The sequence below is a fragment of the Littorina saxatilis genome, linkage group LG1 (assembly GCF_037325665.1).
Source record: "Littorina saxatilis isolate snail1 linkage group LG1, US_GU_Lsax_2.0, whole genome shotgun sequence".
Lineage (NCBI taxonomy): Eukaryota > Metazoa > Mollusca > Gastropoda > Littorinimorpha > Littorinidae > Littorina > Littorina saxatilis.
The window spans coordinates 87565851-87585240 of NC_090245.1; the positions used below are offsets into that span (position 1 = coordinate 87565851).

At 44.5% G+C, this 19390-nt stretch overlaps 1 protein-coding gene and 1 long non-coding RNA gene across 2 annotated transcripts in view; one reads left to right on the forward strand and one right to left on the reverse strand.

The window, feature by feature from the left end:
- Nucleotides 1-19390, forward strand: part of LOC138982953 (furin-like) — an 88819-nt gene that overhangs the window by 68139 nt on the left and 1290 nt on the right. The window lies entirely within an intron of this gene.
- LOC138958515 (uncharacterized) lies at nucleotides 187-1888 on the reverse strand. The gene is made up of 2 exons (XR_011453426.1): nucleotides 908-1888; nucleotides 187-289 (listed from the first exon to the last, which is right to left on the reverse strand). It is a non-coding gene; the product is annotated as an uncharacterized lncRNA (long non-coding RNA).

Genomic DNA, 19390 nt, shown 5'->3' on the forward strand with positions numbered 1-19390 from the left:
TAAAAATAAACGTCATATCTCTCTCTCTCTCTCTCTCTCTCTCTCTCTCTCTCTCTCTCTCTCTCTCTCTCTCTCTCTCTCTCTCTCTCTCTCTCTCTCTCTCTCTCTCTCTCTCTTATCATTTGTCTTACCCGTTCGTGATCTTTCACTGCAGACCACTCAATAAAAAGAACACGGAGAAAAGCCAAAGTTTTTTGCATTTAATAATGTGCTGGGATTGTTTTCAGGTTGTCTCAGCGAGATGGGCTGGTTTGTTAGTTGCGCACGGGAACAGCAGGCATGGCATCATCTATACAGATAAACAAAACAAAAAAACTCTCGTAGTACAACGTGGGTATAAATAACATTCGTTAACAGCAACCTTCCACCACCTCTGCTTCAACTCTATGACCGATGATTCTTGTTGATTTATGATTTTTGTGTCTCCATACTTAAACACGGTATAATTATATGATTCACCAAATGTGCAACGTGATGGTATACAATAACTTACTTTCTCCAATGTAGGGAGGAATCTTTCATGTTATGCTGTTCTTCCAAGTGTCTACTTCGTTTCTGTTGCCATGGGGACTTGCATATTTTGTGTTAGTATGCGGACCTTTAATTTAATTTTATCCGGTTTCACGTGATCGTTTTGCCTGCATGGTAGTCGCTCTTTGCGTACATCTTTACTGGGTTCATTTTTTTCTTTTCTCCAACATCACCATCCTTACTCATTGCCACCTACCTTTGACATTCAGGTTGATACTTCTATCAACTTTATTCTTTTGCAGGAAGAGCGGTCAAACCTTACTAGTCATCTTTGACAGTCAAGTCATTACAACTGTCGTCAAAGCTTGTTCTGTTGTAGGAGGAGTGGTCAAGTATTGCCAGTGAACTTTGAAATCCTGGTTATTATTTCCCTCACCTTTGTCGGAGCTTTGAAGAAGACATGATCAAACGGTGCTTCGCCCCTTTTACCCATTGCTTGCTGCAACCCGCGCCCACAGGGGAAAAGGTCAGAGTGGTTGGAACACGTTGATCAGCAGCAGTTATCCTTTCACCCTTGTCCCCGCACAGTGACAGCATCTGTCACAATTCACGGAGCTGTCTTCAGTCTGCAGCTCTTGCTGTCTACAGAGACATTCTACTGCTGCTCTTGCTGTCTACGCCAGAGACTGTCATCTCCACAGTCAAAGCGTGCACCGAATCCCTGGCCCGCGGCCAAAGTCCACACTAGAGGAAGCTACAGTCCTTTGACCACCATCGCTACCTCCACATTCACACGGCCAAAAAAGGCGTTTCTGCTGTTTGAATGAAGCAGGTCGATGGTACCTTTTGGCCTGACAAAAGTCCGCTGTTTGACGCGTGGAATGTAATCGTTGCTGCATGTAGCACAGAGTGGCGGGATGTGGTTTCGCCTCTCTCTCTCAATGTTGCTGTCACGTTGTCTAATTCCTATTCAATGGTAGGTGTCTGAACTGAATTTGAAAGCGAGTCTTTGCAGGGATGTGGTTTGGTGTCGGCGTTCGGCAAAACGACAAAACTTCTTTGGACTTGCCAAAAACTTTGCCTTCATTTTGGGCAGATCTTCCAAACTTTTTTATTTTTTTATTACGGTGGTGGGAAATGTGATTTCCGACATTTGTATGGCATTTCTGAAAATCTGTGGAAGAAAATCATCGTTGCTATGTTGCTATTTTACAACAACAACAAAAATACCACTGCAGACAAAACGTTGTAGTGCTGGGCGGCCTTTGGCTGCAGTCCTGCCGTGCAGCAATGACGGACTGTTGCTGTTTGCCTGTCACTGAGGAGATGATGGTGAGAATGGATGCTGATCCGCATTCTCACTCCAAACTGGGATGACGAGGTGATGAGGGTTGAGTGGGTAACCACGTGGTTATCTCTGTATGTCACACTTCCTGTCATACATTGACGGGCCTCCTGTCGTGCTCTGTCTGACTTCCTGTCACCTTGTCGTAATTGTAATCATTCTGGCCAAAGTTTGAGAGGAGGGAATCTGCGTTGCTACTGGCCGAAAGGACACGGGTGCAGTCAGTCTCTCTCTCTCTCTCTCTCTCTCTCTCTCTCTCTCTCTCTCTCTTTGTCTCTCTCTCTCTCTTTGTCTCTCTCTCTCTCTTTGTCTCTCTCTCTCTCTCTCTCTCTCTCTCTCTCTCTCTCTCTCTATCTCTCTCTCTCTCTTTGTCTCTCTCTCTCTCTTTGTCTCTCTCTATCTCTATCGCTCTCTCTCTCTCTCTGAGTTATTTTGTAGTCTGCTCCGTCTGCCCCTTGTTTCACCCCTCGCCGAAGACGAACTGATTATTAGTTAAAATAACACAAAAAGAGAGTTCGCAAGCACGTGCGGCCTGGCGGGAGTTGCACTGACACCACGGCCAGCAGGTGTAGATTCCTGCTGGCCACCAGAAGATGAATTCCCTCGCGATACCTGCATGTCTTCCAGGAAAGCGTCCATCTTGCGGGCGTCATGCTGCGCTGCTGGTGCCGGAATTTACCGCCCTGCAGTCAGTCGTGGCCTTACCTATACCTTCACAACTGACCACAGGCCATATAAATATACACCTGTGTCTTATTCATCATCTGCAATCTGCATTGCTCCGAGTTTTGATGCTCCTAGTTTTATGCGTACGCCATTCCAATCTGGAGGGCGGGTTTCTGGTTCACTGCCTTTGACCAGGGACACTGGGTATACAAGATACAAGATACAAGAAGCTTTATTGTCCTCATCAATACAAGGACATTTGGCATGTGTGTGGCAAGACATAATACACTGAGACATAGACATTTACAAAACACACCTGAAGTTCAATATCAGCACACCCTTACGCAACATACCCACTACTTCAGACACACAGGCTACATGTGCCCCTCGGACGTACGCAACCCACAATTCACCCAGCCATACACCTCCATATGCACTTACTCATTCATGCAGCACTCTAGCACCCGGCCATGTACAACTCACACACTGGAACCCTCATACGGCTACATATTGCGTTATAACATCCGCACAAACATTACAACCTCAAACATCGTACTAGATCTACAACTAACAAGCATACATCCACTATCATGCACCGAATACATCATCATACATTACACCATAACATATTGCATTGTAACACACGCGCAAACATAACAACATCAAACATCGTACTATAATCTACAACTAACAAACAATCATACACTATCAAACACCAAGTACATAATCGTACATTAAATTACATCATACCCTGACTGCGAACAATGGCGATGCAGCCTTATGGTACGAGGGGCTTGATGAGAATTTCCCTCCCCCGCCGCCTCTTTGTCTAGGGCATCTGTGATGTAATCAGGGACACGTTCTTGTGCACTAAAGCCAGGGCTCCCATTTTCCCGAGATGTTAAGGTTTTTCGGAGATATGTAAAAAGGGGAAACATATAAATGTGATCAGATTTGCGTCAGATTGACTGACCATTTGAATTACAAGCCCCCCCACCCCCCTACTCCAATAATTTAAGGGATTATTTCAAGGATTGCTACGTTTCTTCAGTCGGAGTCCAGTATACAAGAGAGACCAATATATGTTACATTTCTTTCACGGGAGTGTTTTCGATTGTTGGCCGAAGGCAGTTAGATGAATTACGAAGAGATTTTGTTTTCCGTTTGGTTTCAGAAGGTTGCCTTTTTTTGCGAATTTATACTGACTTTTCATTTGAAGGCTTATTGGCGCGTTGAAATGATTGTTCTTGATGGATCTTAGTATAGACAGAAAGAGGGCTAATGAAAGTCCTCCAGCAGGCAAAGCTGTGAACGTACTTTGCTGAGACACACGGTCTGACGCTTATCCCAGTCCTATAGCGAATGTTGTCCATTTGAGCCATTTAATGGATGTCCACAGCATTACTTCACAACCGGCCATCTGCCCTCCAGAACACCACTGCTGGCTGCCTGTTTAGTAAAACCTCCCTCCCGGCGCAGGGCAAGGACAGCGACACCGGTGTAAGGATGAGAATATTGGGCTTGACACATTTGGCACCGAGCCCTCATCATCTGGATTAGCCAGCAATTACCCTGACTGCGAACAATGGCGATGCAGCCTTATGGTACGAGGAGCTTGATGAGAATGTCCCTCCCCCGCCGCCTCATTGTCTAGGGCATCTGTGATGGAATCAGAGACACGTTCTCTGCGGTCGGTGATGGTGGAAAGGACGGGCGCTGGCAGCTAGCAGCCCTGGTGTCCTAGAACTGTCGTGTGTGTAGCCTCCGCTCCTGGCGGGTGTCACGTGCCTGATACTTCTTGTCGCCTCGCTCTTTCCACGCTACGAGTGGCTGTTCTCAAGGTCACAAGACGTCAATATTTTGCTCAGCGCGTTGATGTAAAACACAAGGAATATATAGATTGACTTTGCGGAAGTCACTCACACACACACATGCAAGCACGCATGCAAGCACACACACACGCAAGCACACACACACGCACACTCTCTCTCTCTCTCTCTCTCTCTCTCTCTCGTCTCAGAGCTCCAGAGTCTGCTTCGACCATTACTTCCGATACAAAAGAAGAGAGATACTTGACAAAGCTCAGAATGCGAGTGGAACGTGCAGACTTCTGCTTGTCGCCTCATCTTTTCCACGCTGCTAACCGTACTGACTTACAACGACTTTTCTAATCGGAGTTCCTTCCAGCATGGACTTTCTTCTTGATTGTCTCACCTGGCTTGTTTGTCCTCGAGTCTGGGGCGGGGGAGAACTGTGATTGGATGGGGCAGGGACCTATATTATAGGTCTATGGATGGGGGTTGTTGGTAAGGGTGCGGGTACGGAGGGTTGTTGGTTTTTCATGTCCTTTCAACCTATGTGGCTTTTCGGGACAGTGGCAGTTGTTTTGGGTCAGTGTTCGTTCTTCACGATTAGAATGTCTGTCCTTTCTCCTTCACTGACCCCATCATTTGTCAATCCTCTGGTCGGTCCCTCGTTTCAGAGGACATTGTTGTAGTCTGATTGATACTGTTGGTTTGACTGTTGTCTGTTGTTCTGGTTGTGTTGTTGTTGTTGTTGATATTGTTGTTAAGTTCAGCCATTCGACCCTTTTGGTCGTCATCGTCATCTAAGCCGTCGTCGTTGTTGTTGTTATTCAGCCATTCTCTTCTGTTATCATCATCGTCATTTAAAAATCATTCCCCCGCGGGTTAGGGGGAAGAATTTACCCGATGCTCCCCAGCATGTCGTAAGGGGCAACTAACGGATTCTGTTTCTCCTTTTACCCTTGTTAAGTGTTTCTTGTATAGAATATAGTCAATTTTTGTAAAGATTTTAGTCAATCAGTATGTAAGAAATGTTAAGTCCTTTGTACTGGAAACTTGCATTCTCCCAGTAAGGTAATATATTGTACTACGTTGCAAGCCCCTGGAGCAAATTTTTGATTAGTGCTTTTGTGAACAAGAAACAATTCCTCGTCGCGATATAACCTTCGTGGTTGAAAACGACGTTAAACACCAAATAAAGAAAGAAAGAATTTAAAAGTCAACATCCCGAGTTCATCCCAAGTTATCCTCTTCACGATTGCCCTTTGTGGTGAATTTATGGGCGACGAGCCAGCAATAATGTGTGCTCTGTACACCTGTTTGCGCTGTGATAGTATATATATATATATATAGGTGCCATAGCTTCTTGCGGCAGGGACATTTACTGCAGTTTATTTGCCTTACACCACATCCGAACAAAACTCTCCCGGCCATTCCCGACACGAAACAGGGCGGTGTAGAATAAACAACACCTCTGCTATTCCTGTTGATATTTGGATAAAAAAGGACCCCCTAACACAATTATACCGACGTTATGGCCGGATGTACCATTGCCACCCCTCCCTTTCCGGGCCTTTTCCCTTCCCATACTCAGTCCTTCCTTCCTTCCTTTTTCGTGATTTTTTTCCTGCCACCCTTATTGCACATTATGCAGAATAAAACACTGTTTTGTTTGCTGCTGTGCACGTGTGGGGCTTTATACCCCTCCCTTAGTTTAACAGGGGGCTTTAGGGGCTCTTTACTCGCTGCGCTAAAACATGCAGTTTGTTTGCCTTTCCGTTCAGCCTGTGATTACGACAGGTTGGTGGTATCCTATGTACAGTATGGTAGCAGGCTCAGTACATTATGTGTGTGTGTGTGTGTGTGTTCCTTGGACAATTTGAATAGCCATCAAAAAAATAAATAAGAAAAAGTGAGAGGGAGAGTGGTCGGGGGCTTGAGTGACAGACAGAGTGAGAGAAAGGAAGAAAGAGAGAGGGAGTGGTAGAGAGAGGGAAAGGGAGGAAGAGAGAGGGAGAGAGAGGGTTTGAGCTCTCGCGCATGCCCATGTTTTTGTCTCTACAAGTACGTGTGCCTGTCAGCCTGTCCGTCCGTCCGTCCGTCCGTCCATGTGTGTGTGTGTGTCTCTCTCTCTCTCTCTCTTTCTTATATCTCCGTCTCTCTTCAACCCCCCCCCCCCCCCCCCCCCATGTCTGTTAGCCGGGCACCAGCAGGGTGGTGAACAGCGCAGATCCTTTCCGTACTCGCTTGTCAGGGCTGTTTTATAGGGTGCGAATTACACACCCAACTGAAAAGGTCGGCCAGCAATTACAGGTGTGTGGGTTTCATTCACCTTTTTACGGCGACAAGACTGTTGGTTACCGCACATACCTCTTTACCATTACAATGGCACAATAGGAAGAAGAGCTGGCGAGAAGAATAAGGTAATTCTCTGCACTGCAGTCGCGACAGAGCAGGAGAAAAAGAATGACAAGTCATCAAGATTCTCACCGGTAACCAGGCGTTTTGGGCTGGCTGATGAAGTAAAAGACTGTGTCTATTATTGACCGTCAAAAGAAAACCAAGGGGCTATTTGCAGGGGATTAACTTGATGAAGAAAAAGTGCAATGTCTATTAACGACTGTCACAAGAAATCCGAGAGGATATTTGCAGGGGACCAACTTGATGAAGACTGAAAAGAGATATTACCCAATATTGACGGACTGTGTGATGATATCTTCTGCTATGGTCTGTTGAGACAGTGATATCATTTGATATCACTGTCGAAACAGACCAATAGCAGAAGATATCATCCCACAGTCAGTCAATGTTAGATATATTGCTAATTCTCTGGACATTTTGTATTTACTGTAAAGAAATTACAAAAGTAGGGCCTATTTGTCTCAGTTTTGGCTGTTCCATATCCCTCCCTCTGATTATTATTTCTTTTTGTTCACTCTTTTCTTGTACTTTTCAGTATTTCAAAATGTCTTTTCTTTCAAAAAGTCTTTAGTCACTTGCTCAACTAAATTCTGGGATCATTACATTTTCATATATATTTGTTTGTTTTTAAATTTAGGTGTTTTTGTTTTTAAAGTGGGGAAGCAATAAAGAGGTCGTCGATATCAAAACTGATATCGACGGAAATGTCGTCAATATCACTTTTATAATGAGCTCAGTTTTGCCCAATTGACCAATGGAAATCCACGTAACATATGAAATAGCAATATGTCTATTAATGACTGTCAAAAGAAATCCGAGCGGATAATATTTTCAGGGTCTCCCATCTTGAATGCATTCTCTTTCAGCATGCACAACCAAAACCTTTATGTCAGCCAGCTTGGCTAAACACGAAACTGTGGGGGTAACAGGGAGATTTTGAAGCTGTGGGGAGTCGTGAACTTGACAGAGAGATTTAGGTGCGCGGTGCATCACTGTCAAAAAAGTGATAAATGAACATTATGGAATAGGGTGGGCTGGTTGGGGGGGGGGGGGGGGGGGGGAGGGTCATGGTTAAGCTAGTCCTGTGTATCACATCACATTCAAAGAATATGTAAAAATAATTATTTTCGAAACATGGGGTTGTGGGACGAGAGTTGTTATTGCTGGTTGTGTGCATCACAAGAGCACATTTAAAGTGATACAGGTGGTCCAGTTTAGGCAGTGTGAAAATGTACAGGTTGTCAAGTTCTCTGTGCGGTGTTGACGATATCCAATCGCGGTTTGAAAAAAGATAATGCGAATATTAAGACAGGCTTGAAATGAAGGAAACGGAAGATAAATCTATAGCAAGGTCCTTGGTGATCAACAGGATAAAAAAACAATATGTAATAATTATTTCTTGCGTTTCAGTACACACTTGAAACCTAATAGTTCGCATTTCTCCCTGACGAAGAATTTTGGCGGGATACTGAAAGTGATAAATTAAGAAGAGAAGAACAGGAATCTGATAGAGGCTTTCCTCGGCATTGTACACGTACCTTGCATATGACGATGTGTTTTGACTGCAAGTTTCACGCGGGGAAGGCTACCCCCTGTCCAAACAAGATGGTCAGCTCTGGCCTCTAAATGTCGCGGAGCATGTCGGCTTCCTTGTGGTTTGCTGTCCGCACCACATTCTCTTCGCATGTCTTTCTTTTTTGCTTTTACGTGTTTTTTCCTGCAAATGCCAGTAGGGTTTTCCTCTCTCTCTCTCTCTCTCTCTCTCTCTCTCTCTCTCTCTCTCTCTCTCTCTCTCTCTCTCTCTCTCTCTCTCACACCATCTCTCTCTCTCTCTCTCTCTCTCTCTCTTTCTTTCTCTCTGTGTGTCTCTCTCCCCCTCTCTATTTCTCTCACGATCTCTCTCTCTCCTCTCTCTCTTTGTCTCTCTCTCTCTCTCTCTCTCTCTCTCTCTCCCCATCTCTCTGTCTCTGTCTCTGTCTGTCTGTCTGTCTCTCTCTCTCTCTCTCTCTCTCTCTCTCTCTCTCTCTCTCTCTCTCTCTCTCTCTCTCTTTCTCTCTCTTTTTTTTATTACAGAATTCCCCCTCGTAGGCATGTTGTGACAGGAAGGATTGGTGGAAGAGAAACTGTGAGCGTAATTGGCCACCCAGGCGAAAATTAGACTTCTTTCCCTCGCCCTCCCCCCAAACCCCACCCGGCATGATCGGTTGGGGGGGGGGGGGGTGTGGTGTGGTGCGGGTACGCGTTATTTTAACGACATTTTAGCAAAACTGTAGATTGTTTTTGACTCACATGCGTAGCAAAAGTGAGTCTATGTACTCACCCGAGTCGTCCGTCCGTCCGTCCGTCCGTCCGGACGTCCGTCCGTCCGTCCGTCCGGACGTCCGTCCGGAAAACTTTAACGTTGGATATTTCTTGGACACTATTCAGTCTATCAGTACCAAATTTGGCAAGATGGTGTATGATGACAAGGCCCCAAAAAACATACATAGCATCTTGACCTTGCTTCAAGGTCAAGGTCGCAGGGGCCATAAATGTTGCCTAAAAAACAGCTATTTTTCACATTTTTCCCATTTTCTCTGAAGTTTTTGAGATTGAATACCTCACCTATATATGATTTATAGGGCAAAGTAAGCCCCATCTTTTGATACCAGTTTGGTTTACCTTGCTTCAAGGTCAAGGTCACAGGAGCTCTTCAAAGTTGGATTGTATACGTATTTTGAAGTGACCTTGACCCTGAACTATGGAAGATAACTGTTTCAAACTTAAAAATTATGTGGGGCACATGTTATGCTTTCATCATGAGACACATTTAGTCACATATGATCAAGGTCAAGGTCACTTTGACCCTTATGAAATGTGACCAAAATAAGGTAGTGAACCACTAAAAGTGACCATATCTCATGGTAGAAAGAGCCAATAAGCACCATTGTACTTCCTATGTCTTGAATTAACAGCTGTGTTGCATGACCTTGGATGACCTTGACCTTGGGTCAAGGTCACATGTATTTTGGTAGGAAAAATGTGTAAAGCATGTGAGTCGTATGGGCTTTGCCCTTCTTGTTATACGGTTGGAGGCAAACACGACGCAAACAAATTCCTCTGATCTGACAGTAAATAACCTGCCGTTGTGACTGATGACTTCCAGTTTGATTAAGGCATCATTACTGTTGTCATGTTTCAGCTAGGCTTGGAGTTTATGAGTTCAGCGATGTCTTATCACTGTAAGGTGTTATGAGCATGAGTGCGTGCGTGGGGCATGCGTTCAGACAGTTTGATTAGTGTTAAGGCACATTTCAGGCACTAATTAATCGAGATTGTGTTTGATGTTGATCACTTTGAAATCAAACAAATATTGAAACAGAGGTTTCAGACCATATGTACACGGATGTCGAAGTGTCATGGACTTTTTATTTAGTTCAGCTTGACTTTTAGGCAGGCGCACGCAGCTGCTTCTGTTTTGTCCATTTGACGAAAGCTTCATTGCCATAGCTGGATTTATTAGGCAGGGTGATGTTATTAAAGTAATGCCTCCGACGTGTGGGGGAAAATGCGCAGTTGTCGTTTTAGTTCGAATTTATAGTGCGAATTTTTAGTGTCTTTTTTTGCGAGTGAAGCATTTACACGGCTTTTTGTTTACTTACCTTTTTTTCCGATGAGATCTGCCATAACTTTTGGCCCTTTTGCTGCGATTTTGTTGATGATTATTGCGCATTTGATTCTTGATCGTGTCATGACCTTCCAGTCTAATCGGGTGGTTCCGAACCTCATGCACTCTCTGACAGATTGTAAGACTAGGCGTGAGCCTAAAATCTCCATCCTTGAGTAATAAAGTTCGTTCGTTCGTTCGTTCGTTCGTTCTGTAAAATGGATAAGACTCTAGAGAGTGATGTCTTGAAACTCAGACACTCGGCACCATGCAACTCATGTTCGTTCGCGGTCATTAGACGGAGAAAGGTGAATAGAACAAGAAGCTGAGGCCACGTTAAAAGGATTGTTCTGTCCTTTGACCTGGTCAGAGAATAATGACTACGGTCACTACTCCCACCTTGTATTTTTACCTGCTTCCCTGGCTCCAGCCCACCTGTATTTTGTTGGGTGCTGGCGGTGCAGGTGTGAAATGTGTAGCCGCCAGAGCGCATTGCCAGAAGCGTGTGGCCTGCAGGGTCATTAGTACCTCCTTGTTCCTCTTTGGAACGGGTACTGCGCCTTCCTCCCCTGGACATGATGTGTGTGAAATAATGCCAGCTATCAGCGTAGACATGGGCCAGGCAGTCTCGTGTGGTAGGCAGTATATTCCTTGATTCTTCTGTGTCTGTAGCGGTCACTTACCTCTCCCGTTTTGCTTTTTATATTTAGTCAAGTTTTGACTAAATATTTTAACATCGAGGGGGAATCGAAACGAGGGTCGTGGTGTATGTGCGTCTGTCTGTCTGTGTGTGTGTGTGTGTAGAGCGATTCAGACTAAACTACTGGACCGATCTTTATGAAATTTGACATGAGAGTTCCTGGGTATGAAATCCCCGAACGTTTTTTTCATTTTTTTGATAAATGTCTTTGATGACGTCATATCCGGCTTTTCGTGAAAGTTGAGGCGGCACTGTCACGCCCTCATTTTTCAACCAAATTGGTTGAAATTTTGGTCAAGTAATCTTCGACGAAGCCCGGGGTTCGGTATTGCATTTCAGCTTGGTGGCTTAAAAATTAATTAATGACTTTGGTCATTAAAAATCTGAAAATTGTAAAAAAAAATAAAAATTTTCAAAACGATCCAAATTTACGTTTATCTTATTCTCCATCATTTGCTGATTCCAAAAACATATAAATATGTTATATTCGGATTAAAAACAAGCTCTGAAAATTAAATATATAAAAATTATTATCAAAATTAAATTGTCCAAATCAATTTAAAAACACTTTCATCTTATTCCTTGTCGGTTCCTGATTCCAAAAACATATAGATATGATATGTTTGGATTAAAAACACGCTCAGAAAGTTAAAACAAAGAGAGGTACAGAAAAGCGTGCTATCCTTCTTAGCGCAACTGCTACCCCGCTCTTCTTGTCAATTTCACTGCCTTTGCCATGAGCGGTGGACTGACGATGCTACGAGTATACGGTCTTGCTGAAAAATGGCATTGCGTTCAGTTTCATTCTGTGAGTTCGACAGCTACTTGACTAAATATTGTATTTTCGCCTTACGCGACTTGTTATATTTAGTCAAGTTTTGACTAAATATTTTAACATCGAGGGGGAATCGAAACGAGGGTCGTGGTGTATGTGCGTGTGTGTGTGTGTGTGTGTGTGTGTGTGTGTGTGTGTGTGTGTAGAGCGATTCAGACTAAACTACTGGACCGATCTTTATGAAATTTGACATGAGAGTTCCTGGGTATGAAATCCCCGAACGTTTTTTTCATTTTTTTGATAAATGTCTTTGATGACGTCATATCCGGCTTTTCGTGAAAGTTGAGGCGGCACTGTCACGCCCTCATTTTTCAACCAAATTGGTTGAAATTTTGGTCAAGTAATCTTCGACGAAGCCCGGACTTCGGTATTGCATTTCAGCTTGGTGGCTTAAAAATTAATTAATGACTTTGGTCATTAAAAATCTGAAAATTGTTAAAAAAAAAAAAAAAATTTATAAAACGATCCAAATTTACGTTTATCTTATTCTCCATCATTTGCTGATTCCAAAAACATATAAATATGTTATCTTCGGATTAAAAACAAGCTCTGAAAATTAAATATATAAAAATTATTATCAAAATTAAATTGTCCAAATCAATTTAAAAACACTTTCATCTTATTCCTTGTCGGTTCCTGATTCCAAAAACATATAGATATGATATGTTTGGATTAAAAACACGCTCAGAAAGTTAAAACAAAGAGAGGTACAGAAAAGCGTGCTATCCTTCTTAGCGCAACTACTACCCCGCTCTTCCTGTCAATTTCACTGCCTTTGCCATGAGCGGTGGACTGACGATGCTACGAGTATACGGTCTTGCTGAAAAATGGCATTGCGTTCAGTTTCATTCTGTGAGTTCGACAGCTACTTGACTAGATATTGTATTTTCGCCTTACGCGACTTGTTTTATGTCAGTCTCTGCCTTTTCCTCTGTCTGTTTGTTTTGTCTGTCTGTCTGCCACCCCCTCTCTCTCTCTCACCCCCCCTCTCTCTCTCTCTCTCTCTCTCTCTCTCTCTCTCTCTCTCTCTCTCTCTCTCTCTCTCTCTCTCTCAGCATCCCATCCCCTCCCTCTCTTCCTCAGCACCCCCTACCCCGCGGCTATCATTGAACTATCTACCCGCACCAGCAGAAGGAATGGGAAAAGTCATGCTGCGGCAGGCGGGCGGGTGGCAAGCGATACGGCAAGTGGGGTACTTGAACCCCAGCTGAACGCACAGCTCCGGGGTGATGTTGGGGAGGTCAGAACCCTCTCTGAGGAGTAAAACGACCCCCTCTTTCCACATGTCTCGATGCTCTGCCTTTCAGGGTACTTTGTCCCAGCAAAGAGATTCTACTGCTACGCTAGCAATAGAATAGCATCGCCCCAAGTGATTTCATCCTCTGTTTTGCTGGAGGGAGGAATCGGAATTGTAGAGTGTTGCACGAAGTTGATTTATCCATAAGAAACTGAGATACTTATGACGAATAGAGCAATCACCTTGTGTGCTTGTGGGAGGAATCGGAATCGCAGAGTGTTTTTATTGAGATTTGGCCAAGGAGTTGACTTTGCCCTCAAGAGATGAATACTATGGAGTCACTTATGTCTGATGAGAAGTCTCCTGGGAGAGGCAGAAACAACCATCGGGTGTTCGTTTTTTTTATTCCGTTACAGGCTTTTTCGGAAGAAAGATACTGTACTATGAAGTCTTCTGGTGACATAGAACTTAGTCATCTGCTGGATGCAGACGTACCTGTCGACAATCTTTTCGGGGGTCTGTTTTTCTGCCTTTGGGGGAAAGATGAGTGTTTATCAGGTATGAATAATCTGAAGGGTCAACAAATCAAACCAGCGTTACCTCCTGGTGGCGCAATTCTTACATCGTAGCTACAATTTCGTGCAGCAGTCCTCTCTGTGCCAAGCAGATTGCCTTGATCCGTCTTGCCAAAGGGGGATCTTCTTTAGGCTGCCTTTAAACGAAGTAGTCCAAAGTGGCCAGGTGAGAACACCTTGGTGTTTTGGGGGAGAGGTAGGGGGGTCTGCAAAGTGGCTTCTGCCAACTCTCTTTGTCAACGAGCCTGCTAATTCCTCGACACTCGAGGCACGCGCCCCTGCAGCCTGTAGATTTATTTTCTGTCTGCACGTGCACACCGTGCCACACGCAATGAAGCCTTGAAAAGATGCTCCGCATACATGTCATGATCCTCGGAGTTCCTGCCTTGTATCTGTGATGTAACTTTCGCGCAGTGTCTGTCTGCGCGTTCTGCCGGTTTATCTGTGGTGTTACGTTGGCCGTTCTTGACTGCTCGCATGCAGTTTGCCATGCAGGACGTCTCGAACATGAGTAGAAATAGAAACCGCGTGCCTTCAATTTACGTTATTTGCATTTTTGACCAAAATATTATAATTGACACACATGAAGACATCATTGTTCTACGAGACTTGTGTATCCGTACTCGCGCGTGCGTGTGTGGTTTTGTGTGCGTGCGTGCGTATGTGAATATGTATGTGTGTTTGTGAAGGGGGAAGAGGTTGTTGCTAAATTCTCTTGCGTCATCATACTTCCGCCCGCGTAATAAAACGTTGATAAAGCGATACCAGCCGAGCTTACGGGCATGTCTCATGCCACCGTGGGCAGAGTTACGTATCCGGCACACCTTAATCTACCTGTAAAAACTTACCTGCACACTTCCAGGCTGAGCTGCTGCACACCTTTCAGCACATTCACGTCATCTTGCCCCGTTGCCTCTGCACCTTCCCCCCTCACAGGTAGATAGATAAATCTGGTGATACGGCGTGGCGTAATGGACCTCTGCTTTCCTTCACTGTCATCCTGCAGTCTGCGGTCGCTCCTTGCTCACTCGGGCTATACGAGCTCGGGATTATCTTCATGATGGATAAGTCGCAGACGTCGTGCCGGAATTAATCGCCCGTTTTTTGACTTGATCTCCATGCTCGCGCGCACACCCCCTCCTACCTCGCCCTTGAGAACTCTCCTTGGTTCAAGTGGCGTAACTCGAGAATCATTTCGTTTTTCCTACCTGTTCAAGTATCCTGAACATGGATTAAGCGAGACGATAGACTGAACATCTAGCTCACTTTCCTTTGATGAAAAATCGTCACCTGAAACTTCAGTATTTGCTGTATAATTTATGCTTTTGTAAATGTTCCATGCAAACAAAATTCCGGAAGTAAAAAGCCTTGCATACATTATGTAGCTTTATATGCGCTCTCTGTTACAATCACCCGTCGCGATATAACCTTCGTGGTTGAAAACGACGTTAAACACCAAATAAAGAAAGAAAGACCCTCAATCACACGCTCGTACACACATGTAGATGAATGTAATGTATCATTCCACCATCAGGTTTGGCTAGACCACATGCAGGAAGAACGCAAAGCGCAAACAGGCACACTCTATCATCACCCACAGATAAGCCCCAAAGAAGGTATGCCGTCATCTCCCACAGTTGCCATAACCGATTGACACATCGCCTTGTTTCACAGCACCCTCTGATCGGAGCAAGATGTGGACGGTACTCCCGTAAACATTGCCTCGTGGAAGGGTGCATGCTGTATATATCTCATCACTTTATTGAACAGAAGTTGTGCATTCGCTTATGGGGAAAGTTTGCCTGACTCCCACCCAATATATAGGCAATTTCCATACATATATTCACGAAAGAGGATGTGTACTTCACGAATCACGTTATCTAATTGATCCATAAGGCGAAGTTTGAAGGTCATTTCAACTAACATATTTTTAGGCGGAAAGCATTTGGCGAAGAAGGGCATCGTTTTGCCAATGTTGTTTATAACCCAGCCTTATAACTATTGGATGTACAGCCTGCACGATTTTACAACAGTTTCACCATAGGCCCGACATGGCATCATTGCATCCAGTGACCTAACCATCACTGGCAGCTACAGTCGTTTCTGTAAACGTTATAGCTTCTGGAACATGTCGACTTTCTCTCTAAAGCATGTTCTCTTGACTTGGTTGACTTTGGCAAGGTTCGAATCGGCGATAAGATCTTCAGGTGATGTTGAACTCCGTCCCTTGTTTCTTTGCATCACACCTGGCCTGCTTTTGCCATCTACATTTTCAGCGCGGGTGGGCCAAGCAGTGGTTTTAATGCTACTTCTATTTTAACGACTCTGCGCCTTGCTGATGAGAGCAAGTGGTTGTTTTTTTCTTTGATTTTATAATGCAAAATATAAAAAAAACATTTGAGAGAGAGAGAGAGAGAGAGAGAGAGAGAGAGAGAGAGAGAGAGAGAGAGAGAGAGAGAGAGAGAGAGAGAGAGAGAGAGAGAGAGAGAGAGAGAGAGAGAGAGAGAGAGAGAGAGAGAGAGAGAGAGAGAGAGAGAGAGAGAGAGATGGTGGGGAGGCGATGATGGAAGGGGATGGAAGAGACCGCAGGTATTCGTGCACATGAAAAGGGGGGGGGGGGGGGGCATCTATTAACTCCCGCAGGTCATGTCATCGAAGTAACTCCTTGTCGTAAGCGGTCCCCCCTGTTCCAAATTGTCTACAAACAGTTCCGCAACTTTTCCCTCCCTGACAACTGTTTTCATTCCTCGCTGACAGTAATGGAATTTCACCTCATTCCCTCCTGCCGTTTGTTGTCTCTGACGCGGCGGTCCTCCGGGCTTGATGGAACATTGTGTGATCTTGTCTGATGGGGGCAAAAAAAAATGTTCTTGGCGCGGACACTTCAGGAGCAATGATCATGGGGGCAAGAGAGCGTGGGGCGATGACGATGAAGAGAAGGCATTTGTGTGTGGAAATGATCAGCGTGGTACTGCTGTGATGTAGGCGAGAGAAGGAAGCGAAGTAGTAGACCAGCGCCGTGTGATGTAACACTGCACGTGCAATTCGTAACAAAACTATTCCAGAGACTGAAGCGATCGCCCTGAATTCGTACCTCACTTTGAGTGCCCTTCAGGCGTTCCGCAAGCCATTCTCCACCACACCAGTCTGGAAAGTGGTGTGTGGACCCCTGTCGGAGGCAGAAAAGCGTGGGGGTAGGAATCGAAACTTACAGGAAGAAAGGCGTGGAGGTAGGAATCACATCATACAGGACGAAAAGCGTGGAGGCAGGTATCGAAAACCTACAGGCAGAAATGCGTGGGGGTAGGAATCGAAGAAGACAGGAAGAAAAGCGTGGGGTGGGTATCGAAAGCGATCGACCACAGGCTGCGTTCATCGTGACGCAGAGAGTGGCACTTTGGTGCCAGGCCAACCTGTAGACACTCTTATCAGATCTCTACTCGCCTTCCGTCTCTGCGGGCGCAGGTGATAGAGAAGACGGGTTTTTATTGGCAGGTGAAATAACAGGAACAGTACAACTTGTTACTTTGCAGGTGTATTTGGTATGTTTATGTGAAGCACACTCGTGGCTCGTTTTTGGAAAGAGCACCTATGGTATGCCTGCAGTGCAGCAGATGTGTACAATTCCGAGTTGTCTTTTGGGGGTAGGAGGGAGGTGCTGGAATTCTTGTTGCCGAAAATAGAGTTACAACATCGTTTTTACATTTAGTCAAGTTTTGACTAAATGTTTTAACATAGAGGGGGAATCGAGACGAGGGTCGTGGTGTGTGTGTGTGTGTCTGTGTTTGTGCGTGTGTGTGTGTGTGTAGAGCGACTACATTTAGTCAAGCTGTAGAACTCACAGAATGAAACTGAACGTAGTCCGCCGCTAGTGCAAAAGGCAGTGAAAGTGACGAGCCTGTTTGGCGCGGTAGCGGTTGCGCTGTGCTTCATAGCACGCTTTACTGTACCTCTCTTCGTTTGAACTTTCTGAGCGTGTTTTTAATCCAAACATATCATATCTATATGTTTTTGGAATCAGGAACCGACAAGGAATAAGATGAAAGTGTTTTTAAATTGATTTCGAAAATTTAATTTTGATCATAATTGTTATATTTTTAATTTTCAGAGCTTGTTTTTAATCCAAATATAACATATTTATATGTTTTTGGAATCAGGAAATATTGAAGAATAAGATGAACGTAAATTTGGATCGATTTATTAAAAAAAATTTAAAAAAATTTACAATTTTTAGATTTTTAATGACCAAAGTCATTAATTAATTTTTAAGCCACCAAGCTGAAATGCAATACCGAAGTCCGGGCTTCGTCGAAGATTGCTTGGCCAAAATTTCAATCAATTTGATTGAAAAATGAGGGTGTGACAGTGCCGCCTCAACTTTTACAAAAAGCCGGATATGACGTCATGAAAGACATTAAAAAAAAACGTCCGGGGATATCATTCCCAGGAACTCTCATGTAAAATGTCATAAAGATCGGTCCAGTAGTTTAGTCTGAATCGCTTTACACACACACGCACAGACAGACAGACAGACACACACACATACATACACCACGACCCTCGTCTCGATTCCCCCTCTACGTTAAAACATTTAGTCAAAACTTGACTAAATGTAAAAAGGGGGCGAGGAAGACTGTAAATTCAACAACAAGACGATTGATTTCACGCTACATTTCCGGCAGTGCCACAAGCGGAAAGCACCGAAAAGGGACCGTGCCAAAGCTTCCACAGCTCAATGAAAACTTCATTATCAAGCAGTACTCGCACTGAGAAATGACTACCATTCCTTTCTCTTGCCTGCTCATCTTATGTGTATGTATCTATCCTTACCCATACGTATACAAGCATGACGGACTGAGTCTATATTGCGTACAAGTTTTGCACTGAGAAACAACATGTTAGAAACAACATTTTTATAAACGCTCATCGTATGTGTTCAGTTCTTATCCCTTACCATTGCATATATTTGCAAGCATGAGTCTGCAGCGCAAGGGTTTCGCACTGAGACAAACATGCCCTTTTCACACTCGTTTCTGTCTGTGTATGACCCTTACCCCTCCCTGCTTGTAATATTTGTATGATAGAGTGAGTGTAAGGTTTCAAAAGAGTTGCGCGGCACGTGACAAATGCTCTAAGGGTTCTTCGTCATCAGTTTACGCTTATTGCCACAGGCATGCAGACAATTTAGCTAGCGAGGAACTCTTGTATGGCTTCTGTCTGGAGCAGATTGAGGCGCTGGGTGTCCTGATTACTCATTTTGTCGTTGAAGACTCGCAAGGTGTTCCGTTGTGAAGTCTTGCCAGGAGATACACAGAAATCGTTGATTACAATGGCCCGGGGTCCCTCTTTGTAACCTTCCTCAATGATGGTGTGTGTGTCTCTCTGTCTCTCTCTGTCTCTCTCTCTCTCTCTGTTTCGCTCTCTCTCGGTCTCTGTCTCTGTCTCTCTCTGTCTCTCTCTCTGTGTCTCTCTCTCTGTCTCTCTCTGTCTCTCTGTCTGTCTGTCTGTCTCTCTCTCTCTCTCTCTCTCTCTCTCTCTCTCTCTCTCTCTCTCTCTCTCTCTCTCTGTTTATACTGACGCGACTGGGGACAACTGCTTTATTTCTTGTGTCCTCCAAACACCGCACTTTCCGGTCCAGGGACTGAACTATAAAGTGAACTGTTCAGAAGAAATAAACGGTTCTTATCAC